We start from the raw sequence: 14679 nt of genomic DNA, 5'->3' as shown, positions 1-14679 counted from the left end.
GGAATCATGCCCAGCTAGCGCAGACCTGGTCCTCTATAAGAGATATATTGACGATTTGCTCAAGGTGTGGAAAGGTAACCTTGAAGATCTGACCCATACATTGGACGTTATGAACCTAAATTATATGAATTTGAAATTTACTCATCAAATTAGTAAAAATCATATCACCTTCCTAGATTTGACATAAGGGTGTTAAATGGGAAAATTGAAACGTCCACCTTCTTCAAGCAGGTGGACTGTAATAACTATATTCATCAGACCAGCTGTCACCATTACAAATGGATTTCGAATATCCCTAAGGGACAATTCATGAGGATCAGAAAAAACTGTTCGAGTAATGATAAGTGGCAAGAACAATCCTTAATAATGAAAGAAAGATTTCTAGAAACAGATTACGATAGAACTCTCATCTATCATACCATTAGTGAAACTAATAATATACAGAGAGATACCCTCCTGGCTTATAAATCCATAAAACCAGTGGATAATTAAGCGAATTTGAGAGTACCATTCATCACTCAATATAGTGAAAAGAGAAAGACTATTGAGAAAATCATTAAAAGACATTGGCATCTCCTAAAAGACGATGATATTATAGGAGAATCTTTGACTGAACAACCACAGTTCATTTACAAAAAAAGCTAACAACTTAAAGTCTATGTTAGCCCCTAGTATTCCAAAGAATCATAAACCCACTAGTATTTTGGGTGTAATGGGCAACAAATTGGAAGGGTTCTTTCCATGCCGACAATGTAAGGCATGTGAGTACAGTAGAAAAACACATTTTTAAGTCTAAAATTTCCAATGAAGTATTTAAAGTTAAGCAATCAATTAGATGCACTGATAAATTTATAGTTTACCTCATTGAATGTGGGTGTGGACTTCAATATGTAGGACAGATCACAAGACAGCTCAGAGAAAGAATTTGTGAGCACCTACTGCAGATAGAATGGAAAAAAACAGATCTGCCTATATATAAACATTTTAAAGAAAAACATGGAGCGAGTGCAGACAGTTTTAAATATATGGGTATTAGCAAATTATCTAAAGATTGGAGAGGAGGTGATATGGAACAAAGACTATTAAGGACAGAATCCAAATGGATCTTCAATTTAGATTGTATCCATCCAAAGGGATTATGCTAATTTTGAAATAGTACATCTATTTTAAATCATTTTAAATTTATTATACAGTCCACGTAGGAACCCTACACCCCCCCCTTTTTATTAGCATGTATTATCATACTAGCTATAGATTTATAAAATATTTCTTCCTTTTGATGAAAAATAACAATCTTTTTAGTAAAATATATTTTTAAATTAAACCTCCCACTATAATATACCTACCTATTTGTTTTTTATACTTTTATATATTTCTAACTAATGATATATATTTTTTACCTTTAACTTTTTATTTAACGTAACTTTAATATGTAGATGATTTATGAATTGTTTCAATTAATTGCTAGGTCTGGCTAACCATTTTTAATACATGTAACAATCTATTATGAACTTCTTGTACATTCATTTATCCAGTGTTATTGTAAATCCTAGATGATATACAGCCTAAAATTTCTTTTACAATTTCTTTTACATTTATTTTCTTCTAATTCAATTTAGTTATGCATACATTGGCAAAAATAAATATCAATGCCCTTAACTAAGATGGACACTCCGAATTTGGAAAGTAATCGGAATACGACCGGATACGACGTCATTGACGTAACCGGAAGTAACGTCACACGCCACCACCAGGTCGACCGATCTAAACTTTTTTGGCGCCATTAGCAGTTGAGACGATTGGACAAGCCTCTTTTAAATATAAGCTTCAAATCAGCCTTGAGAAAGGCCCTTTTTATAGGGCTGAAACATATAGACGTGTTCATAGTTGAATATGTGAGGCTGTATATACATCGCACATTTGGGTGAGTCTAGTACCGATAGCTCTCATTCTATAAATATAATTGTTAGATTGTTATTTCTTTTTCTCTTATATGTACATATACGGATATATATTATTATTGTTTTTTATTATTTTTTTTCTATTTCAACAGGATACTACAAGGAACAACAACGTTTTTTTCTGGGATTTAATCACATCTCATTGGGACTTTTCTGGGACACTCGTTCACTAAGACATATTTAAAGGACTTTTTTGAAAGGACTTTATGTGCCGGCACATACAGTTTACAGTACACTTTATTTAAGTATGATTTTTTATGTATGTATATATTTTTAGATACTTTTATCTTCTGATAACTGATAATTGTCACAACTAAACCTGGGTAATCTAATATGGTATATTAATATTAAGGTACACATACTGTATATATATATATATATTTGGAGTTATATTGTTAACCTCCTATTGGTGTATTAATTTTATCACTTTAATACTTCTTTTCTTTTTCTTCTTTTCTAATTGTGTGTATATAATTGCAATCTCTGACATATTTGTATATGTTCTAACAAGATTTAGATACATAGTATATCTTGTCTTCCTATTCATTTAGGCATTGTTAGTTTCAAGCTGTAGTCTTTTATTGTTATAATATACTTCAAATTAAACTTTTTACATAATAGTTGTTTGGAGAACTGTTGGTAATTCATTCATATTCTAGTTAATATTGTTGGATATATTAGAATTATATAGTTGACCCATACTATATTTTATTTTTGTTCAAATAAACTCTTAATTAACTTTTTCTATATATTAGATGATTGTAGAATTTTTGGTAAACTATTCGTATTCCAGCTGATTCTGTCTAGCCTTTGGTGCTCCCAATTACATCAATTCTAGCATACAACATCACTATGCCTAGCATACATCACTATACCTAGAATACATCACTATGCCTAGCATACATCATCACTGTGCCTATCATAAAACATCACTATACCTAGCATATATCACTATGCCTAGCATACAACATCACTGTGCCTAGCATACATCACTGTGCCTAGCATACAACATCACTGTGCCTTGCATACATCACTATACCTAGCATACATCACTATGCCTAGCATACAACATCACTGTGCCTAGCATACAATATCACTGTGCCTAATATACATCACTATGCCTAGCATACAGCATCAGTATGCCTAGCATACATCACTATGCCTAGCATACAACATCACTGTGCCTAGCATACATCACTATACCTAGCATACATCACTATGCCTAGCATACAACTTCACTGTGTCTATCATAAAACATCACTATACCTAGCAAACATCACTATGCCTAGCATACAACATCACTGTGCCTTGCATACATCACTATATCTAGCATACATCACTATGCCTAGCATACAACATCACTGTGCCTAGCATACATCACTATGCCTAGCATACAACATCACTATGCCTAGCATACATCACTATACCTAGTATACATCACTATGCCTAGCATACAACATCACTATGTCTAGCATACATCACTGTGCCTAGCATACAATATCACTGTGCCTAGCTTACAACATCACTGTGCCTTACATACATCACTATGCCTAGCATATATCACTATGCCTAGCATACAACATCACTATGTCTAGCATACATCACTGTGCCTAGCATACAATATCACTGTGCCTAGCATACAACATCACTGTGCCTTACATACATCACTATGCCTAGCATACATCACTATGCCTAGGATACAACATCACTATGCCTTGCATACATCACTATACCTAGCATACATCACTATGCCTAGCATACAACATTACTATGCCTAGCATACAGCATCACTATGCCTAGCATATATCACTATGCCTAGCATACATCACTATACCTAGCATACATCACTATGCCTAGCATACAACATCACTATGTCTAGCATACATCACTGTGCCTAGCATACAATATCACTGTGCCTAGCATACAACATCACTGTCCCTTACATACATCACTATGCCTAGCATACATCACTATGCCTAGCATACAACATCACTATGCCTAGCATACATCACTGTGCCTAGCATACAACATCACTATGCCTAGCATACATCACTGTGCCTAGCATACAACATCATATTCATTTAGGCATTGTTAGTTTCAAGCTGTAGTCTTTTATTGTTATAATATACTTCAAATTAAACTTTTTACATAATAGTTGTTTGGAGAACTGTTGGTAATTCATTCGTATTCTAGTTAATTTTGTTGGATATATTAGAATTATATAGTTGACCCATACTATATTTTATTTTTGTTCAAATAAACTCTTAATTAACTTTTTCTATATATTAGATGATTGTAGAATTTTTGGTAAACTATTCGTGTTCCAGCTGATTCTGTCTAGCCTTTGGCGCTCCCAATTACATCAATTCTAGCATACAACATCACTATGCCTAGCATACATCACTATACCTAGCATACATCACTATGCCTAGCATACATCATCACTGTGCCTATCATAAAACATCACTATACCTAGCATATATCACTATGCCTAGCATACAACATCACTGTGCCTAGCATACATCACTGTGCCTAGCATACAACATCACTGTGCCTTGCATACATCACTATACCTAGCATACATCACTATGCCTAGCATACAACATCACTGTGCCTAGCATACAATATCACTGTGCCTAACATACATCACTATGCCTAGCATACAGCATCAGTATGCCTAGCATACATCACTATGCCTAGCATACAACATCACTGTGCCTAGCATACATCACTATACCTAGCATACATCACTATGCCTAGCATACAACTTCACTGTGTCTATCATAAAACATCACTATACCTAGCAAACATCACTATGCCTAGCATTCAACATCACTGTGCCTTGCATACATCACTATACCTAGCATACATCACTATGCCTAGCATACAACATCACTGTGCCTAGCATACAATATCACTGTGCCTAGCATACTTCACTATGCCTAGCATACAACATCACTATGCCTAGCATACATCACTATACCTAGTATACATCACTATGCCTAGCATACAACATCACTATGTCTAGCATACATCACTGTGCCTAGCATACAATATCACTGTGCCTAGCTTACAACATCACTGTGCCTTACATACATCACTATGCCTAGCATACATCACTATGCCTAGCATACAACATCACTATGTCTAGCATACATCACTGTGCCTAGCATACAATATCACTGTGCCTATCATACAACATCACTGTGCCTTACATACATCACTATGCCTAGCATACATCACTATGCCTAGGATACAACATCACTATGCCTTGCATACATCACTATACCTAGCATACATCACTATGCCTAGCATACAACATTACTATGCCTAGCATACAGCATCACTATGCCTAGCATATATCACTATGCCTAGCATACATCACTATACCTAGCATACATCACTATGCCTAGCATACAACATCACTATGTCTAGCATACATCACTGTGCCTAGCATACAATATCACTGTGCCTAGCATACAACATCACTGTCCCTTACATACATCACTATGCCTAGCATACATCACTATGCCTAGCATACAACATCACTATGCCTAGCATACATCACTGTGCCTAGCATAAAACATCACTATGCCTAGCATACAACATCACTATGCCTAGCATACATCACTGTGCCTAGCATACAACATCACTGTCCCTTACATACATCACTATGCCTAGCATACAACATCACTATGCCTAGCATACAACATCACTATGCCTAGCATACAACATCACTATGCCTAGCATACAACATCACTGTGCCTAGCATACAACATCACTATGCCTAGCATACAACATCACTATGCCTAGCATACATCACTGTGCCTAGCATACAACATCACTGTTTCTAGCATACAACATCATCCATTTAATTGAAAAGCTGGGATGTAAGCTCATGAGTGTGCATGTGTCTACAGCACTATATGGCAGCAGTTTTGCAACAATGTTATACATTAGCAGTAGCACTAGATGGCAGCACTACTACAGCGAATCATGTTCGCCCGCCATTTGATAAATCTACCCCTATGTATCAGCCCCAGGTGTTCTACAGTTACCTTCTCTCTCCCATGTGAAATGTTGTATCCCAGAGAGCTTTACTTTCTTCAGAAGGCATCTCTCATCTCTCTGATATTCAAAACCTCGCTGCTCAGGCGAGATATTCTAAGAAGTTTCATCGGTATGGCAAGGCCCTTAAAAAAATTAAAAATAAAAATTTTACCTTGAGAAATGCTTATGTTGCTGTGTAGTGTCCTATCCATGCCGGCAAGGTTTTGAATATCAGGCCCTGGGACTTCAAGGTTCCTCCACTTTTCTTAGAAAATTCAATGAGTTTAGCTCATGTGAAGCCTGCACTATAATCTCTCTCCAAACTAGAGAATATTTGATTATCTGTCCTATAGAAATTAATGAAGCTCTCTGGAAAACTGAAACTGACAGTTTTTAAATTTTAATTTCAATAGAAGAAATGCAAAGTGCAATGTAATTTGTAAAATATGCACATTATCATACAAAGTGTAAGGGATCATTGATTGGTATATATTTGACATTCACATAGGTAGGTAAAGGTGTGATATATAGACATATAACCCTGAATGATCATGAATATAATCTGCATTTGCAGAAAGTTGGCTTTGATCAATAGATCCACCTCTGAAGCATGGTGTTTGTTTACATACTGTATGTACACGCCTTTTAGGGTGGTAACCTTAAATGGGATTGATAGCTGCTGGTAATTTAAAGACTGTGTTGAACACACATTTATGCCTGATGAAAAAGTGATCTTAGATGCCGTGAAACGCGTTGCATAATTTCAGAGGGGTCACTACATAACCCTCTGTATGTACTAATTTAGTTGCTGTTTTTATTATTGTTTTTAATAAATGTATTTTAAACATGACCTTCACTACATTTTTTTTTATATTTATTTATCATTTTTCTAATCAACATAGCATAACATTACAATTATTCTGTCTTGCACAAATCATGTAGACGCATCTCCTGTTCATAGTGCAGCTATCGTGGAGACGCAGCTCCTAATCTGAAATAAATAACATACATTGGTTTAATGCACTCTTATAACCCAATTGTTTAAATTAACTTAAATTGACCTTTTATAACCACTAAGATTGTTTACTTAAACAGTTATGGTGGGTCTATTCCTGCCATATTACCAAAAACATGGCTGAGACATATTTCCACGTCCACCAACTTTAAATTACGCTTGCAGTTTCATAGACATATATCCACACACAAAAAACAAAAACAAAAAAGAAATCCTCTCGTACTCCTCATATTCCCCCCCCACTCATTATATCCTGTTACCCAGATCCCTCTCTCTGATCCGTCCATTGTTGTGGAAGATACTCTTCTAAAATTAAAAGTAAGAATGCAGCTGTTTTCTGTAATGGGGATATAAATTGGGTCTGGATTGCCAAGGGCTATGTTAATATTATTTTAAACCATTTACCAAAACACACTCTCAGGTATTTTTCTTGCATTAATTTATTATCTTGCATTTCTATTGTCATTTGTAATTTCATAATATTCACAAATTCTGATATCGTTGGAGCCCTTGTAGAGTTCCAATCTCTAAAGATTAAATTACGTGCAGACAGAATGCCTTATTTATCAACTGTTGATCTCCCCCCACTGTAGGATTCAAAACTAAAAAAAAGAGATAATAGGGGTGAACTTAATAATATTTTGAAATGTGTTTTTCAGCCAAAAATGTATCTTATTCCAATACTGTCTGATTTTCAGGCAAACCCACAAGCAATGCCTTCTCCGCATTGCATTTATGGCATTTACCATATTGATTATTCTGGGACCATTTATTAATTCTGTCAGGCGTATAATAGTATTTATTTATCACTTTCAGTTGTGATTCCCTACAACTAATTATGGCTTTTTTGGCTAGGGTTATACTTTTCAATATATCTTGTATCTTTAAATCTGGGAAATATTTAATGAATCTCCCCTTCAATTTTTCAACATAATTTTGACCACATTTAATCAACAGTATTTTATACCAAAATGCAATAGATCGCTTACCTATTCTATAGATATTAATCCCTGCTTCTATCTCTTTCATGCCCAATTCCCAACCTTTCAATTGACACATCTGTACGATATAGCTCCTGCTTTGCAAATATGCAAAAAAAAAATTGAGGGAAGATGGTATTTTGTGGATAGTTCTTCATAAGTTCTGATTGCTGTTTTATCATCATTAATAAGTTGTACAAAAGTACTTAGTCCCTTCGCCTGCCACTCTCTGAAAATTGGGTTGTATAGACCAGGTGTAAAGTCAGGTATACCCCTAATCGGTAAAACCTGTGATGTGCTATAGTGAACCCCTATTGCACTACAATATTTCTGCCAAGCCTGAGCAATGTTTGAGAATGTCAGCATTGAGCTGACATTACTTGGTAATTGACCATACGGGTAATGAAGTACTGCTTTTGAATTTAAAGGGGCAACTAAATTTGATTCTATATCATAATAAGTAGTATATTGTGCTTCTGTAAGTCAGTCTACTACATATTTAACCATAGTTATCCAATTGTAATAACTAATATTTGGTAAAGAAAATCCCCCGAATGTTCTAATTTGTGTTAGTCTATCTATCGACAGTTGGGGTTTCTTATTACCCCATCTAAAATTTGCACAAGCCCTGTTAAACCTAACAATATCTTGTTTTAATACAAAAATAGGTAGATTTTATAGAAGGAATAGGATTCGTGGGAAAATAATAGTCTTAATCAACATTATCCTTGCAGAGAGATACAAAAAATAAACATATTCCATCTTTTTAGCTCACTATCTAGATTCCTAAAGATTTCCGTATAATTAATGGTGTACCATTCATGTGGATTTCTCCCTAATTTTATTCCTAAATAGTTAATATGTTTTTTCCTGAAATGGATGGTTAGTGAAACTTTAATGTTTTTTGTGGCCCCATAAAATCTCTGATTATGTCGGATTTATTTTATAGCAGAAAATTTGCTATAACAAGAAATTAATTCTTAAAGATTTTGGAATATTTACATTTGTATCATTAAGAAATAACATAATGTCATCAGCGTACAGTGCAATGACCAGATTCCCCCCCCCCCCAATCAATCCCCTTCCTTTCTTTTCTTAGATATATGGCTAGAGGTTCTAGCGCGATGTTAAACAATGAAGGGGAGAGGGGACAGCCGTGACGTGTACTTTGTTGCAATGTGATGTATTGTGTCAGCTCATCATTGACTAACAGTTGGGATCTGGGTTTATGATAAGTCCATCAGGGCCAGGAGCTTTACCCGGTCTATTTTTTTCTATAGCCTTAACAATTTCTTCTGGTGAGATTACTTTATTGATTTGCTCTAAGGCTTCTCGCGTTATCTTTGGAAGACTTATGTTCTACCAGAATCTAACTTTATCAGTCCCATTAACTGGTACTTTTGCATATCATTTTTGGTAATATTTGTAAAAAGCTTCTCAAATTTCAGTTGGTTTTATATATACCTTATCCCCATCCTTAATTATAGAAGTCATATTTTTCTTTTTCCTAAATTTCGGAAGTTTTGCCAATTGTTTAGCTGATATTCCCTGATATCCCTGAAACAAAGATCTAGCTTTCAAATCTTCAGATGACCATTTTACTTTAAGGAACAATTCCCTTTCTATTTTGGCTTTGGTGTATTTAACCTTCACTACATTTTAGTTTCAATGAGGAGTCTGGAGCTGCCTGCCACTAAGGAGAGTCTATTGGCCGGGTATTATTGGGACCAGAATCCAGTGAGCTGGTACGCTGGAAATGATCAGAATGCGTCTTACAGCACATTAGGGTGCTCTTACTAAATGTGAGTACCCTGTGTTTATTTGTTGAATTGTTACTGGTGGTATCCTGACTCATACACACATTTGGCGCCTCTCTGTTGTATTGGTATTTTTCATTTCTGAAGTTATTTGTGATAAACCAGGCTGTGACTTTGGTAGCAGGTGGAGGTGCAGGAAGCTAAATAAAGGAATTGAGCAAGTGATGAGCAATCATGTTTTTTTTAATGAGGTTGAGGACAGATTTCTATAAATGTTGGATTAATTTGTAATGTAGGAAGTCAGCATAGGTGTGTGATTTCCTTCATCCTCTGCTATTGAGCTTCCTGTGAAAATCTTTATAGATAGCAGGTGTGATTTATTTGACAAGATAGTCCTTGAGTGTATGGCACCCAGAAAACATTCAAGGGTGAAGCTTTATCAAGTGTTGAATGTGTGGGCAGGAGAAAGTGAAGATATTGGAGAGGAGATGTTTCAGTTTGAAAGTCTGTCCTTAAACAGAAAATGTTGATTTTTTTTCCAGAATTCAGTTAAGTTTAGCAGCCAGTAATCATCTAAGTTAATGCAGTTGTTAAATGATAAAAACATGTATCGTAAAAGCAAATAACGTAATGGGAAAGTAACTGTAAAAAACTATCTACAATTCCATTACTGCTATCTCAATGCTAAGAAGTATTTTTTTAAAGGTACATATTTTAAAAACTCCTCTTTTTGTATATTCAATAGCTCAACTGGATCCCTGATGCCTTGATTTTTTTTTAGAATGCTCCACCAGACAGTGTAAACAATCACATGTCTAATAGACTAGACAGAATAGAGGGGATCATTCTAAGGGCCTGATGATTGAAAACTTGCCGGCATGGAGATAAATCTCACCAAATCTTTGGGGGATTTTTTTGAGCATTATTTTGCAATGTATGTGTCTCTCCTTCACATCCAGAACTCTGCATAGAGAAATAAACAACTCTCAAGGGAAAAATCGCCTTTTTAAAAGTCTTGCAGAGACCTCACAGTACTAACATGACACATTCGATCATCTTGCCAGAGGGGTTTAGATAATCAGGCCCTAAGGGAGAGCAGTGAAAATATGCTGCTGTTAGTCTATGGTGTTGGCAGTACGGCATTCTATTGACTGTACCACCCTTTCTGAAGATTTCTTAAAAAACAATATCTCTCAGCATTAAAGGGACAGTCTACACCAGAATTTTTATTGTTTTAAAAGATAAATAATCCCTTTATTACCCATTTCTCAGTTTTGCATAACCAACACAGTTATAATAATATACTTTTAACTTCTGTGATTATCTTGTATCTAAGCCTCTGCAAATTGCCCCTTTTTTTCAGTTCTTTTGACAGACTTGCAGTCTAGCCAATCCGTGCCTGCTCCCAGATAACTTCTTGTGCACAAGCACAGTGTTATCTATATGAAATACGTGAACTAACACCCTCTAGTGGTGAAAAACTGTTAAAATGCAATCTGAAAAAGGTGGGCTTCAAGGTCTAAGAAATTAGCATATGAACCTCCTAGGTTAAGCTTTCAACTAAGAATACCAAGAGAACAAAGCAAAATTGGTGATAAAAGTAAATTGGAAAATTGTTTAAAATTACAGGCTCTATCTGAATCATAAAAGTTTATTTTAGCCTAGACTGTCCCTTTAAAGGGACAGTCTACACCAGAATTTGTATTGTTTAAAAAGATAGATAATCCCTTTATTACCCATTCCCTAGTTTTGCATAACCAACACAGTTATATTAATATACTTTTTACCTCTGTGATTACCTTGTATCTAAGCCTCTGCAAACTGCCCCCTTATTTCAGTTCTTTTGACAGACATTCATTTTAGCCAATCAGAGCTGGCTCACTGGAACTCCTCGTGCGTGAGCACAGTGTTATCTATATGACACACATGAACTAACACCCTCTAGTGGTGAAAAACTATCAAAATGCCCTGAGAGAAGAGGCGGGGGAGGGTTTAGAAATTTGCATATGAACCTCATAGGTTTAGATTTCAACTAAGAATAACAAAAGAACAAAGCAAAATTGGTGATAAAAAGTAAATTGGAAATTTTTTTAAAATGACTTTCTCTATCTGAATCATGAAAGTTTATTTTGGACTAGACTGTCCCTTTAAGAAAGCAATAATATAATGCAATGCAGATTTTTTTTTACATTTACTCAAGACCATATTTTTTCATCAGACATAGTTAAAATGCTCTGAAAACATCTTCTGTAATGTCACACGATTAAAGAAAAGCAAGTATAGCTGTTTTGGTTTCTTGCCAGTGGATGGCAGTTATTGGGTGGAGTCTTGTGTTATAGGCAGAGTATTAGAGTTCCCTAATTCTAACGTTCTCAATATTTTTTAGACCATGACACACTTGTCAATGCTAATTTCTGTTGCTGCAAAGCTGTGTTCTTAATGCTGGACCCTCATGAACAGTTTACAATATATTCAAAATTGACTGCAATATATATTTTTACAGTAAGACATACTAGTAAGACATGACAAAAATTAAAAACTTGGTACGTTTTTAGTTTAATGATGTCTTGTTAATTTATTTGTACCAGGGACTCATTTGAAAGTATCTCATTGAGTCTTATGCAGGCATACCATCTATAATAATCGTATATGATTCTAGGTCAGGCTATTAAAGGGACACTAAACCAAATTTGTTTCGTTTATGATTCAGATAGAGCATGCCATTTTAAGCAACTTTATAATTTACTCCTATTATCAATTTTTATTTGCTCTCTTACTGTCTTTTTTTTTAAAAAGCAAGAAAACTTTTAAATGAGATACTTTTAGTCATATTTCATATAGTAATCTATTAATTTGACTAGTTACAAATTTATAATTTATTTTCTCATATAGAGGACTGAAAATTCTCCTGCAAATGCGTGCATTAAAGTTCTTCATAACTACTGTGGAGAACAGCATTAGAAATCTATTCTCTAGCAGTTGTGGATGAATAGGTGAAACAGGAAGTATTCAATCTTATAATAGCATTGTTTCTTTTAAAGCAGGAAATGTATACTGACAAAGGTGTAAGAAGCAGGAAATGTGTTAATTCTTCAATGAATTCTTCCTTGATCTGAACAATAATACAATGTTTTGATGCAGGTATAACTACTTGTGCAATACAAAGAGATAACAATGGTATACACCTAGATAAAACATTGCTCACACCATGTTTGTTTACATACAAAGTATATATCCTTTGTTCAATTACGAGTACAGTATTTCTACAATGTGATCACTGACACTACATAACACCTTAGAAGAGCATTACTGATAGCTTTCCCTGTGCACAAATTCCCCAATGCACATGTATTCAAACACTGCACCTGACCAGAGAGCATATATCATGTCAGTAATGACTCAATTTGTGCAATTATTGATAAATACATGCTGACTCTGGCATGGTGTTTGCATGAGGTTGTAGAGGGCTCCATGTACAGTAAACACTATCACTTAAACAGTCATACTTCTTACCACAAGCATTTATGCTAATACAAGTGTATTACAAAAATGATTTAGTTTTACTTCCCTTCTTGTGAGAATAGCCCACATATATGGAGCATCATGGCTTCAGGCTGCAGATTAAAATCCCATGTTCTACAGTGCTGTGAAGGTCAATGAGGAATCATACTGAGCACCTCCACAGGTCTTTAGCTATCAGCAGATCAAATGAAATTTATGTACAAGTGCTGTCTTAGTACTTTACATAAATGTCATAAATGTTGGTTGACACTTAGAGGTCCACCTCAGAAGTGGCACATTTAAATGTCCCGGACTAATGTGACTGCTGTGATTTATAATAGTTCTTGTGCAATCTAAAATTCCACCAGGGAGGCTGCATCTCTGGTGGGAACGTTGTCCACTCGTACCTTCTCTAATTGAACCCTTTGACTTTTAGTTGGGTTGAAACAACTATCTCAATGACTAGGCCTTTTGTTTTCATGGAGATTTGGATCAAGATTTTTATTATCTATTTTTATTATTATTTTTTTTAATCAACTTTATTGATTACCCAAACAATATACAATGGATTAGGAGACGCAGCTCCTAAGAATTTAACAATCAATAAGTTGACATTTTTGAAATTTCACACCATAAATTGACTCACAAATGAGAAAGAAGAAGAAAAAAAACCTCACAACAACAACCCATCCTCCTCCCCTCCCCCGTCAAAAAACCCAATCAATTAGATAACATTATAAGTGGGGTATCCATTGTTGTGGAAGGAAATTTTTTGAAGATGAGTAGTATAAAGTCCGATGCGTTTCTGAGTGGGTAAATAAATTGAATCTAAACTGACATGGGCCAAGCTGAAATTATTTTCATCCATTTAGCAAAATAAGACCTCAGGTTTTTTCAGTGAGTGGTTTTATGTCATATAGCTCAATGGTCATTTGGAATTTCATGGTATTAACCAATTCGAAAAGACTTGGGGCATCAGGGGAACTCCATTTCTTAAATATTATGTTGCGTGCTACCATAATGGCCATATTTATCAATTGTTTTTCTCCTTTATGCTCACATTTGTCATATAAAAAGAAAACATGAATAGAAGAAAGAGAGATCCTGGTTTGAATACATTTATTCAACCAAAAGTTAACCTTTCCCCAATAGATTTTTTTTTAAGAAGATGTCTGAGTACTGTTTTATTTCCTGTTGCTAGAAAGATTCCTGTCTGAAGATAGCAGCAAACAATTTGGTTGAAGACTGGTCCATTTGTCTATAATGTCATTAGAGCTAATGCAGGATGGCCAATACCTTTTTTATACTCCTGAATTTTTCACAGATGAAAGACACTTTGGCCTAGATCACATGCAATTCACTGAAATTATGCTGCTATGTAAAAATATAGTGGTCTTGTTTTTTGGTGTAGCAGC

Source organism: Bombina bombina, chromosome 3, assembly GCF_027579735.1.
Source record: "Bombina bombina isolate aBomBom1 chromosome 3, aBomBom1.pri, whole genome shotgun sequence".
NCBI classification, from domain to species: Eukaryota; Metazoa; Chordata; class Amphibia; order Anura; family Bombinatoridae; genus Bombina; species Bombina bombina.
The sequence above is the reverse complement of the archived record's forward strand: the minus strand, read 5'-3'. Positions refer to the sequence as shown.